The following is a 13,673-nucleotide window of genomic DNA, read 5'->3' on the forward strand; positions in this document are numbered from 1 at the left end:
AACACATCTTTTAGAAAAGGTGGTTTTTAAATCCTGTGGATGAGTCAGCACTAGGCTGAATGAATGCCATTGCAACCTGAGTGGTGGGAGGAGTTAGCACCTGGGCCTGAAAGGGCTGTGCCTGCCTGCCACAATGCTGGCTCCACCTCCTGCTGGGAGGCTGAGGACCCTGCCCCTCACTCTGAAAGGAAAGATGCAGCCAGCAAAACAAAGTGCTCAGGATCCACCCAGAACTGGCTCAGACCGGGCTCAGGGCCCACATGCACTAAGAGAACAAAGACTTTAGGGGTATAAGTACAGGTCCCCTGACAACAGAAAATTAGATCATCCTGGAATCAAGAAGGAACCTCTGCCAAGGAGAAAGCTGACTCTGAAGAAGGAAGACTGTCCTGCTGTTGCTCAGCTGGACTGACCTGCTGTTGCTTTGCTGCCAAGGAGAGGGGAAGGACTTTGCTGTGTGCTGTGTCCCCTGTCTTGAAGGAATCTCCAAGGGCCTGAGAAGAGCTGGCTCCCTGTTCTGAAGTCCCAGGAACAAAAGGACTTCACCCCAACTTCCCTGAACTCTGCTGAGAGAGTTCTGTCCTTCCTAGAGTGCTTTATCCAGTTGTGGGGCCTCTGGAAGTTGTACCTGTGCTGGGAAGCTTGAAACTAAACTTGAGAGACTTTTGCATATGAAAAGTGTCGCATCGCTCGCTTGCGGAGCACATCCCCGTCAGTGCGAGAAGTTTCCCGCCGCTACGAAGGTCGAGATCGTCGTAGCGCCTGACACCGCTGCCAGAGCCGTCGCATCCTTCGTTTGCGGGGCGCAGCAGACCGGTGCGGGAAAGCTGAACATCGCTGCGAGTGTCGTTGCAGAGCTGTCGTCGCTGGGTGAGATCACCGCACCGCTTGCTTGCGAGCCGCATCACGTCGCTGCGAGCATCGTCGCAGAACCATCTCATCGAGGAGCTGAGAGAGAGAGGATCACCTCTGGACCGCGCATCATCGCCCCGGAGATCGTCGCAGCACCTACGAGATTGTCGCATCGTGCCTTTGCGAGAACAGACTTCCTACGGAACCTACGCACTGGGAATCCATACAAGTGGCCTTCCTCCCCATACAGACCGGATTCGTCGCAACACGCCCGCTGCTGCAGCGGGGCTGTCACATCACCTCCCCAGGGTCTCAGGAGCAACGCATCGCTTGTTTTCCACCGCACCAGCTTCTGCTTTTGGAACTTTGTTGCAACTAAAAGGTACTGTGAGTAAACGTGACGCAACTGTGAACTTTTTCACGCATCTGTGGATTATTTTATCGCAACTTAAAGAACTTTGATTACAACCTTAAGAACTCTTTTGAAACCATATTCTTGAACTGTGTATATTGGATTTTTTGTCGTTTTGGTCTTGTGTAGTTTAGAATAAATATCTTTATTTTCCTAAACTGTTGTGGAATCAGTTTGTGGTGTTTTCACTGTGTTACTGTGAGTGTTGGTACAAATACTTAACGCATTGCCTCTGGTTAGCCTAGACTGCTCAGGCCAAGCTACCTAGAGGGTGAGCAGGGGTTATCTCAGAGGGTTATCTCCTTGCCCTAACTAGAAGCAAGGGTCCCTATTTGGACAGTGGTACCTACCTCTGCCAACTAGAGAACCCCAGTTCTAACATTGGTGGCAGCGGTGGGATTTGAACTTGTATTTGTACTTGACCCACAGTAATTGGTGTACATCACTAGTGAGTGCAGACCACTACGCCACCGCATACTACTGGTTTTTGATTTTTGATTCTATTTTTGAGTAACTCTTCCAAGCATCATGTCTTTGAATGGGAAGGCACCTAGTAAGGAGGCAGACGTAGAATTGGAGTTTGCCATTGGAGATTTGTATTCATACAAAGTTGAGCAACTTAGGAAATTCTGCCTTGAGTTTGAGTGCCCCATAAAGAGCACCTACAGAAAGGAGGAGCTGCAGAGAAGCTTGAAGGCCCATTGGGAGGCACAAGAGGGAGATGATGATGTAAATGGAGAGAATGGTTTTCAAGTTAAAGATCTGCCAGTGGGCAGAGTAGGCTCAGGAGCTGGCAGCAACCACTCCGGTAGGGGCCTCACCCCAGAAGAGTTACAAGAAAATCAGAGAATGAGGGAATATGACTTGGAAGTCATGAAAATTAAACTGAGGCAATTGGAATTGGAGAAAGAAAGGGCAGCGGAAGACAAGAGAGAGGCCCGTGCCCTAGAGGAAAAGAAATTGCTTTTGGCTCATGAGTTGAGAATACAAGAACTGGATCTTAAAGCCAAGGAGGTGGATGCCAGTTCAAATGGTGGCAGCGCGCAGCCAGTGCATGGGGGTAATGTATATATTCCCAAAGACCTGGTACAGAATTACCATAGGAGTGAGGATATTTATGCCTGGTTCACTTCGTATGAAATTGCATTGAAGATGAATGGTGTGCCTGATCAGCATTGGGGGGCGGGCCTGTGGAAACATTTTGAGGCTTCTGGGAGGAGTGCTCTAGAGCCCTTAGAGATGGCAGGTGCCATGACCTACCCCAATATGAAGGAGGCCTTATGTCTCAGGTGTGGCCTTACTCCAGAGCAATATAGACTGCAGTTTAGAAACTCCAGGAAGAAAGAGTCTGAGACTTGGATGGAGTGTGTGAATGGGTACTCGCGTGCACTGGAAGGTTGGATGAAGAGCAGTAAAGTAACTGATTTGAAGGGGTTGTTGCATTTAATCAGTTGGGAGCACTTGAGTAGTCTTTGTGTTCCAGAGCTGCGCCAGCATCTTTTAGACAGCAAGCTGACAGACCCCATTGAGCTTGCTAAGGAGGCGGACCGCTGGACCAGTACCAGGGTCCACAGAGGAATTGTGGGTACCACAGCCAAAGGTGGGCAGGGTCCCCAGCAGAAGAGTGGGGGGGACAAGGATAACCAAAAGGAGTCCTCACAAGGGCCCCAAAGTAGTTCCCAGGAGAAGGATTCCCAACCCCCCAAATCTAAACAGCCATGGCCCTCTAAGGGCAGGCGGGACAATAGAGACAGGAGAAATAAACAGGGTCCCCCTACCTGCTATCACTGCAATGAGGTGGGCCACATTGCTCCAAAATGTCCCAAGAAGAAGCCTGCACCCACTGGTGCTCCCGCCCCAGCGTTAGCTAGTGTAGCTTTGGGTGGGGATTTGGTTTCTAGTGACTGGGGGGAGCTAGCAGTTATGACCCTTGTCTCGCTAGGAGACCAAGAGATGGTCCAGGAAACCTTACTGCCCTCTAACACTAAGAAATATGGGCAGAAGGTGACCATCAATGGGAGGAAGGTTGAGGCTCTGAGAAACACAGGAGCCAGCGTGACATCTGTGAGGTGTCAGTGGGTGTCTGAAGAGCAAATCATCCCTGGTGTACTCCGCCCTGTAGTGGCAGCTGACAGCTCAGTGCGCCTCTGCAAGCTGGCGAAAGTTTCCTTTGAATGGGGAGGAGTCTCTGGTCTTTTGGAAGTAGTTGTCAGTGATGCCTTGCCTGTAGACTGTCTGTTAGGCAACGACCTGGAGAGTTCTCCATGGAAAGACATAGAACACAGAACTCACTTGGAGATGTTGGGTCTGCCTGCGTGGATCTGCGTGACCACGCGTGCTATGGCAGCCAGTAAGGGTGATTCAGCAGAACTGGAGCCTGAAACAGTGGCCCAGAGACCTGCCAGGAGAGGAAGAGGCAGAGGGCGTGGGAAACCAGCCCCCGCCGTTCCCACGGTCCAGGAGGAAGCAGAACCTGAGGGGGATGCCCTGGAACCTACAGGGGAACAGGTGGCCAAACTGGGAGACCTACCTGAGCTGACCCATTGGCAGCAGGAAGGTGGTCCCTCCAGGGAGGAGTTCTGCCAGGCGCAGAAGGAATGCCCTTCCCTCATCGGTCTGCGGCAACAGGCTGTAGATCAGGCAGCAGGTGGAGCAGCCAGAGATCACTTTGTCTACTGGGAAGGTGACCTACTTTATAGCGAGCCTAAGTTTGCTGAGCCCGGAGCAGCCCATGTGCTGGTGGTACCCGAGCGCTTCAGAAACTTCCTAATGGGTCTTGCTCATGACGTGCCTCTTGCAGGACATTTGGGGCAAGACAAGACCCTGAACCGGCTTGTCACCCACTTCCACTGGCCCCAGATGAGAAAGCACGTTGGTTCCTTTTGCAGATCTTGCCAAACCTGTCAAGCTAGTGGCAAGACTTGAATGAAGTTGAAGGCCCCCCTTCAACCCTTCCCAGTGGTGAGCACCCCTTTCGAGCGGGTGGGCATAGATATCGTAGGGCCCCTGGACTCCAAGACAGCCTTAGGCAACAGGTTCATCCTGGTCTTGGTGGACCATGCCACCCGGTACCCGGAAGCAGTCCCTCTCAGGACAATCACAGCACCCGTAGTGGGCCGTGCATTGATGGGGATCTTTTCCCGTGTGGGGTTCCCCAGAGAGGTAGTCTCCGACCGGGGTACCAACTTCATTCTGTGGGAGGAGTGTGGGGTAACTTATAAGTTCACCACTCCTTACCACCCTCAAGGAAACGGGTTGGTTGAAAGGTTCAACCGGACCCTGAAAGGTATGATTATGGGCCTAGCGGAGCCCATGAGACGGAAGTGGGACGTCTTGTTACCATGCCTGTTGTTTGCCTACAGGGAGGTGCCTCAGAAGTCCTTAGGGTTCAGTCCCTTTGAACTCCTGTATGTCCACCCTGGGAGAGGACCTCTCTCACTGGTGAAGGAGGGTTGGGAAAAGTCCCGTGGGAAAACCCCCCAGGATGTGTTCAGCTATGTGCTGGCCATCCGCAACCAGACACAACGCTTCAGGAAACTCGCTCAGGCGAACCTGGAAGCAAGCGTGGAAGAAATGAAAAGATGGTACGACCAGAATACCACTCTGGTCGAATTTCAACCTGGGCAGAAAGTGTGGGTGATGGCGCCAGAGGAGCCGTGCGCGCTCCAATACAAGTGGTCTGGGCCATATGAGGTGGTGCAAAGGAAGAGTGAGGTAACCTACCTGGTTAACCTGAAGACTCCCAGGCAGCCCCTGAGAGTCTTGCATGTGAACCGCCTTAAACCACACTTTGAGAGGTCTGAAGTAACCATGCTCATGGCTACAGATGCAGGAATAGAAGAGGATAGTGATCCTCTCCCTGACCTCCTGGCAGTTAAAGAGCAAGATGGGTCAGTGGATGGTGTGGTCCTCTCGCCCACCCTGACCCCAGAACAGCAGAATGACTGTCGCCAAGTGTTGGGTCAGTTCTCCTCTCTGTTCTCCCTGACCCCAGGAGTCACCAACTGGTGCATCCACGATGTGGACACTGGAGACAGTCTCCCTGTGAAACAAAAATTTTACAGGGTAGCTGACAAGGTCAGGGCCAGCATCAAGAAAGAGGTTTCCAAGACGTTGGCGCTAGGGGTGATTGAGCCCTCCAGCAGCTCTGGGCTAGCCCAGTGGTCTTGGTGCCCAAGAAAGCTGCTACACCCGGTGGCCCTCCAGAACTCCGGTTTTGTGTGGACTACCGTGGGCTCAATGCGGTCACGAAGACTGACGCACACCCCATCCCCAGAGCTGATGAGCTTGTGGATCGGTTGGGAGCTGCCCGGTACCTCAGTACATTTGATTTGACTTCAGTGTACTGGCAGATTGCCTTAACTGATGAGGCCAAAGAGAGGTCAGCATTCTCAATGCCAGAGGGGCACTTCCAGTTCCTTGTCATGCCCTTTGGGTTGAAGAATGCCCCTGCCACGTTCCAGAGACTGGTTAACCAGGTACTGTCCGGGCTGGAGGAATTCAGCGCCGCATACCTGGATGAAATTGCTGTGTTCAGCTCCACGTGGGAGGAACACTTGCAACACCTCTGCGAAGTGTTGAAGGCTCTGCAAAAGGCAGGCCTCACTATCAAGGCCAGCAAGTGCCAGATAGGGCAGGGATCTGTGGTGTATTTGGGACACCAGGTGGAGAGCGGCCAGGTGGCGCCCCTACAGGCAAAGATTGATATCATTCTGGCTTGGGAGCCCCCCAAGACCCAGACAGAGGTGAGAGCCTTTTTAGGACTCACCGGGTATTACAGACGGTTTGTCAAGGGATATGGCATCATTGTCGCCCCCTTGACAGAACTCACTTCCAAGAAGTTGCCCAAAAGAGTTGACTGGACTGACGCCTGCCAAACTGCTTTTGGGCCCCTGAAAACTGCAATGTTCACCCACCGGTGCTCAAGGCACCTGACTTTTCCAGTGAGTTCATAGTTCAGACGGACGCTTCAGAGCATGGTGTGGCAGCAGTACTCTCACAAGTCACTGAGGAGAATGGAGACCAGCCAGTAGCTTTCATTAGTAGGAGGCTACTCCCCAGGGAACAGAAGTGGAGTGCGATTGAAAGGGAGGCTTTTGCTGTGGTCTGGGCTCTGAAAAAGTTGAGGCCCTACTTGTTTGGGACTCACTTCCGTGTTCAGACCGACCACAGGCCCCTAAGATGGTTAATGCAGATGAGGGGTGAGAACCCAAAACTGTTGAGGTGGTCCATCTCCCTACAGGGAATGGACTTTACGGTGAAACACCGCCCTGGCACAGAACACGGCAACGCTGATGGTCTGTCCAGATTTTTCCGCCTTAGTGAAGAGAACTCCCAAGAGGGTGGGTAGTTCTCCCCACTTTCAGCTGGAGGGGACAAGTGTTAGACCTGGCATCTTTGGCGTGATTACCCCTATCTTTTTGCCTCTGCCTCCTGTTTTTTTGATGCTGTGCTGGATTTCGTTTTTGCTGGTTTAGATGCTTTGGACACTCTGCCACTGCTGATCAGTGCCAGAGAGTAAGTGCTCCCTATGTAAATTGGTATTCTGATTGGATATACATGTTTGGCATATTTGCATCACCATGAAGTCCCTAGTAAAGTGCACTGAGTGTGCCAGGGCTGGTGAGGGCAAATGCTACTAGTGGGCCTGCAGCACTGATTGTGCCACCCACAGGAGTAGCTCTAAAATGGTGTCTCAGGCCTGCCACTGCAGTGCCTATGGACAGTTTAGAAACTGCCATGTCCGCCTGGCCAGTGTCCCCACTGACCAGGCCTAACGGTTCCCTTTTTGTGCACATCAGTCACCCCTATGGAAGGCCCAAGGTACCCCCCTGGGCAGGGTGCAGTGTATGTGAAAGGTAGAGCATGTACTAGTGCAGGTGACATGCTCTGGTAGTGAATTACAGCCATTTTCGTTTTTCACTATTGTAAGGCTATCTTGCTCCATAGGTTAACATAGGGGATGCTGGCTACAGTGGTTAACAGCATTTCTTCCCATAGGAACAAGATAGGACATAAGTATCTAGTATCCCTGAACTCGGAATTTAATAACACATCTTTTAGGAAAGGTGGTTTTTAAATCCTGTGTTTGAGAACAGCACTTTTAGAAAGTTGCTGTTCTCTTGTCTGACCCTTCTGTGTTCCTGGGCCTGTTTGTGTATTGACTGTCTGGTTTGTGAGTGACAGGGGCTGGGGAATTCCCCCCGAGGCTGGATGAGTCAGCACTAGGCTGAATGAATGCCATTGCAACCTGAGTGGTGGGAGGAGTTAGCACCTGGGCCTGAAAGGGCTGTGCCTGCCTGCCACAATGCTGGCTCCACCTCCTGCTGGGCGGCTGAGGACCCTGCCCCTCACTCTGAAAGGAAAGATGCAGACAGCAAAACAAAGTGCTCAGGATCCACCCAGAACTGGCTCAGACCGGGCTCAGGGCCCACATGCACTAAGAGAACAAAGACTTTAGGGGTATAAGTACAGGACCCCTGACAACAGAAAATTAGATCATCCTGAAATCAAGAAGGAACCTCTGCCAAGGAGAAAGCTGACTCTGAAGAAGGAAGACTGTCCTGCTGTTGCTCTGCTGGACTGACCTGCTGTTGCTTTGCTGCCAAGGAGAGGGGAAGGACTTTGCTGAGTGCTGTGTCCCCTGTCTTGAAGGAATCTCCAAGGGCCTGAGAAGAGCTGGCTCCCTGTTCTGTTGTGGACCGCATCACGTCGCTGCGAGCATCGTCGCAGAACCATCGCATCGAGGAGCTGCGAGAGAGAGGATCACCGCTGGACCGCGCATCGTCGCCCCGGAGATCGTCGCAGCACCTACGAGATCGTCGCATCGTGCCTTTGCGAGAACAGACTTCCTACGGAACCTACGCACTGGGAATCCATACAAGTGGCCTTCCTCCCCATACAGACCGGATTCGTAGCAACACGCCCGCTGCTGCAGCGGGGCTGTCACATCACCTCCCCAGGGTCTCAGGAGCAACGCATCGCTTGTTTTCCACAGCACCAGCTTCTGCTTTTGGAACTTTGTTGCAAATAAAAGGTACTGTGAGTAAAGTGGACGCAACTGTGAACTTTTTCACGCATCTGTGGATTATTTTATCGCAACTTAAAGAACTTTGATTAAAACCTTAAGAACTCTTTTGAAACCATATTCTTGAACTGTGTATGTTGGATTTTTGTTGTTTTGGTCTTGTGTAGTTTAGAATAAATATCTTTATTTTCCTAAACTGTTGTGGAATCAGTTTGTGGTGTTTTCACTGTGTTACTGTGAGTGTTGGTACAAATACTTAACGCATTGCCTCTGGTTAGCGTAGACTGCTCAGGCCAAGCTACCTAGAGGGTGAGCAGGGGTTATCGCAGAGGGTTATCTCCTTGCCCTGACTAGAAGCAAGTGTCCCTATTTGGACAGTGGTACCTACCTTTGCCAACTAGAGACCCCCAGTTCTAACAAGAAGACATCTGAAAGGATCTACTTTTGACGAATAATTAGGTATAAATTTCGCATAAAACTCAATTAGACCCAGAAAAGCTACCAATTGGTCTTTTGAAGATGGAATAGGAACAGTGATAATGCTTTCAACATGTTTACGTTTAGGTTTAATGCCCATTCCACTGATAGTATTTTCAAGGTATTCTACCTCTTAAGAGAAGGGTGAGACCTTTTTCAGACAAAGGAGCTATAACACTTCGCAAATTGTGATCATGCTCCTCATCGTTCTTGCCATACACCAGAATATCATCTTGGAATGCAACGGCGCCAGTTAAAGCTTCCAAAGTATCTTTCATTAGTCTCTGGAAAACAGAAGCAGCACTGGCAAGGCCAAAAGGCATACTGCAATACCTAAAGAGACCTTCTGGTGTTATAAAAGCAGTAAAGTTTTTTGATTCCTCAGCAAGAACAACCTGGTGATACGCACTAGTTAAATCGATACATGAGAATACTTGTGCATCAGCCAAGGTTGATACCATTTCATTCAAATTTGGCAGGGGGTGAGCATCCACCCAAATAGCATGATTTAAACTGCGTAAGTCGACACAGAACCTAAGTTCGCCTGAAGATTTAATCGAAATAACAATGGAAGAAACTCATGGGAATGACTCATTGGGGCCAATTATATTTTGTTGGCACAAGTCTTTAAGCATGTCCTTTGACTTATTCCTGTAGGAAAGTGGTACATTTCTTACCTTGTGACGGGCAGGTACAGTGTTATCATGTATCTTAATGGCATGCTCAAAACCTTGGTACTTTCCTAATTTCGCGCTAAATACACTGGGAAATCCTACAATCAATTTATCAATGCAGTTTGCGCCTAATTGAGAAAGGTTACACGAGTCAATAGCAAAAACAGGAGGATCAGCTCTGGGATCAAGTCTAATGTCCAACTGTTCTTGATGTGGCCATCCTAATAGTGACTGTCCTGATTTTGCGACATAAATTTTACTAAATGTGTGATGACATAAGAAGGATAAATGAGCTAGAAACAACCCAGAAGAACAATTTTATGTCCTGTGTTACCACCAGGTGACACATCAGAAGGAAATGTGCCCTGTTTGGCCACTTGTCGTAAAAAATGTCTAAAGGAATAATGGTGTGACATGCAAACGGATCTACAAAAAATCTTAGGTTGACATTGTCTTCATCAATGAAACAGGAGGGGAATTTAGGTAAACCTTCATCTCCACAAACATTGCTAACAGTGTTAATTTCGTTTCATAGCTACTTCATGAATTATCACAATCCTCAGAATTTTGTATGTAAGTCACTATTTTTTAACTTGTTTTACAACATTTTCCGAAATGGCCTTTCTTAATGCACTTTGTGCAAATTTTATCAAAAGCAGGACAGCCTTTAAAATTGGCCAAATGTCCATTGCTCCCACATCTGAAGCAAAGTAATTGTGAATCATCATTTCTTTGTTTAAATGATTTCTTTTGTTTCTCTGTTTCCTTAGTTTCCTTGGTAATATTGAATACATCACCTGTATCATTTCCTCTGATCTCTTTAACAAACTTTTCGGAATGTTCTATAGATTTAGCAATGTCGAAGGCAGCATTCAATGACAAATCAGAAGTGGTCCATAACCTCTCTTAAAGCTTTTTTTGTTTGCTCTCATTAATATTTGGTCCCTGAGGAAACAGCCAGCAATCTAACTGCTGATGCAAAATCTTTGACAGACTCATCGGATTGTTGTTTACATGAGTAAAAAAGAAATCTTTCCATAACCACATTTTTCTTTTTGCCAAACCGTAAATTAAGCTGTGAAGAAGCATATTGATAAACATTAATTCTACCAGGATTGACTAAAGCAGGTAGAGTTTTGAATTCCTTTAACCCGAAACCTCCTAAACAATGTTTTAATAATGAAAGTTTTCTTTCAAGCTCACAGTCATCTCCCTCCAAAACCTCTATGTAAGCTAAAAAAACAGGCTCCCAAACTTCCCATGCCAAGGGAGGTTCACCTGCAGAAGTAAGAAAAGAGGGAGTAGGAAGAATTCCTGACATAGCTATATAGGTAGAAAATTTGCAGCACTTAAACAACACAGAGAATATTGTAAATGGAATAACACAGTATATGCAAATAGTGACAGAATGGCATAAGGAATACGAATTAAATTAAAAGGTGTGCATCTCACCGATGAGTAAAAATAAATGACTGGAAACACGCAAGAAACTTTATCTAAAGAATGCAGCAAAATATCTAGACTAAAATGTTCTTTTGAAGACACGGGGAGTGCGTATCACCGACAAATTCCTTCAAAACATGTAGTAAATTATTAGTAGCTTAAAAGTACCTTGAAAATATGCTGTGTGCGTATCACGGAATGAAGAACGGTGCAAAATGCATTGTAGTTTGCTGAGATAGTAAATATGCCGGTAACAAAATGGTGGCACGCAGGGTCAAAGGTGAAAGTACACATATCCGTGACCCATCAGGTCCGCTTCTTGGTGGAGATGAGCGAGGTGATGTGATATCCTGTTGTTAGGATACCAGAAGAATGCGGGTTGTCAAGGAGCTCCAAAAATTCCACTTGGCTGAAAGGTAAGGAAAACAGCCCACAAATAAGAATGTTGCAAGCTCTAGGCAATCCTCACAAAGTGTAAAATGAGCCAAAATTCCCTAACTTCCTTGTCCCACATTTCTTATTGAAGGGGTGCACACGTCAAGAGTGTGATGCAATACTTTATCCAATTGCGATGTAAATTTTGAAACAGTCAAAAATGTTACCAAAGTAGAAAAAATCAGAAAGTATCCATAACACGAATGGCGAGGTATATTAATTACAAAAAACCTTAGCTTTAGATGATCTCCAAAGAAACCCAAGTAAATATCGTCAAAACTGCAACATTCCCAGATATCCCAATATAACATTTGTTTTTTTAAGTAAGAGGCAGTGAATACGTGCCCCACAGTATAAGAAAGTATCCAATCACAATAATTACGAGGCTGAGAAGATAAGTTCCTTTAGTGAAGTTTATTCAAAAGAAATCCATGTGAATCAATCCAAGGTTAACAGTACAATGCCGATAACAGAAAACTGTTGTACCCCCTAACCCTCGCATACAATCAAAACATAACAAAGATATTCAGAGCGAGACAGTCATGAGTGGCAACAAGAATACCATGCGTGTGACCGCCACGCTCCATATACACGACAATATTAGTGAATAGTCTAAAACAAAAAAGAATGTGGAACGTGTTTAGTGGGAAGACTAAAAAAGGGCTGCTTTAACTCAGAATGCACTAAATGGTGTGGCCTATCTTGTGGGCTGCAGTTGAGAAGCAAATGATCATATTCAAGGATGGGGTGTGTTTTATAGTGTGATTTGCAGGTGTATCCACTTGATCAAAACATCAGCTATATAGTTTTTGAATCCATGCAATGAGCACTGTTGTGGTGCTTTGCTGCAACCATACGCAGTGGTCTACCACTGTTGGAGAAGCGCCGCTAGGGGACTATCAGTACAACTGTGTTGTCATATATGGCTCCACGAGAAGCCACAGCCCTGCTGGCAATGGAGTATGAATCAGCAACATTGCAGACTGCCGTGGGCCAGGCTGACACCACACCGTCGACGTGGTCACCGTTTCAGGCTGCATGACTCGCAATACAGCGGGTGGAAGAGGGCCACTGCCCTCTAGGGACCAGGACTCTGCTGGTTGGACTGCCAAAGTCAAAATCAGAGCCTAGCTGTATGAACTGCCCCCGTAATGCTTTAAGCAAGTACTACTGTGAAATGTATGTCTGAATGAAGGAGTCCTCAAAAGGAATCTGAAATAATAGTCAGTCTTGTCACCTCGTTTGGCTGTCTCCCTGACTCGCATCAGCTTGCCTGCTGTCAGATCAGAAACATCAGTCTCAGCCAGCCTAAGCATCTTCCTTTGGCATTTCAGGCACTAGTCTCTGTAACTCGATCTCATGCTCAGCTTACTGCTCATAGAAGCACACTTTTACACAGCCACACTACTTCACATAGAAAATAAAGCCTTTTAAGGCAATTATCAGTTAACCATTAAGCACAACACATGACTTATCACTGGAACGCAACTTTGGCTAATCTGATCAACAGTAGCTTAAAATAGGCGCGCACTGTATGGCCAAACAGGAAAATGTCCAGAGAGGCCAGAACATTTGAAAGGCCAGTAAAGTTAAAAGTTAACCATATGTAAGTCTAAAGGGCTTACAAACATTTATCAAAATCTTCAACTTATAAGACAGACAAGTTAGTCCACGTTTAGATGGGGTTGTGTTACTCACATATTTAACATTACGATATACTATTAAAAATAGAATTATGGTTCCAGTGAGAGCCATAAAACAGAACGTCACCCTTGAGATTATTTTGTGAATATCAGCGGTAGAGTTGAGGCATTGTCTGTATCCTAGAGGTAATAAAGCTCAGAGTGCACTGCAGTATTCAAGTGTTATGTTCAAAATGGTTGGCTTTCCATTAGACTCAGCAAGAAATCTCGGGGGGAAGAGGGCAAGAGGCAATCAGCCCTGTAACTAGAACAGGCTTTAACACTTATCTAACTAGGGACCTCTCCTCTACAATCGAATTGATTTCTGTCTGAGCAGATACATATATTTGTTTCAAAGAAGGCTAAACCCAGATTTTGTGGAAACTAACCTGAACAGAGTCATTTCATGTCTGCCAATAATGTCAGAGTGCTGATGTTCAAAGGAGTAGCTCAGTGAGCTGAACGTGCGTCACTGCAACAGAGTGGTGAAGGACAGGTCACGAGTATGAAACGTACAATCCTCTCCAAGTTCATAAACAAAATATCATAAATGGGTATCAGGAACCTCTTTTATCTACATTGTTTTTAAACAGCATGAGAGCAGTATGAAACACTTTACAAAAACAAATGATTATTATGTGTAATTTAATTTGAACTGAGTGTTTACGGGA

This window comes from Lissotriton vulgaris, chromosome 1_1 (genome assembly GCF_964263255.1).
Source record: "Lissotriton vulgaris chromosome 1_1, aLisVul1.2, whole genome shotgun sequence".
NCBI classification, from domain to species: Eukaryota; Metazoa; Chordata; class Amphibia; order Caudata; family Salamandridae; genus Lissotriton; species Lissotriton vulgaris.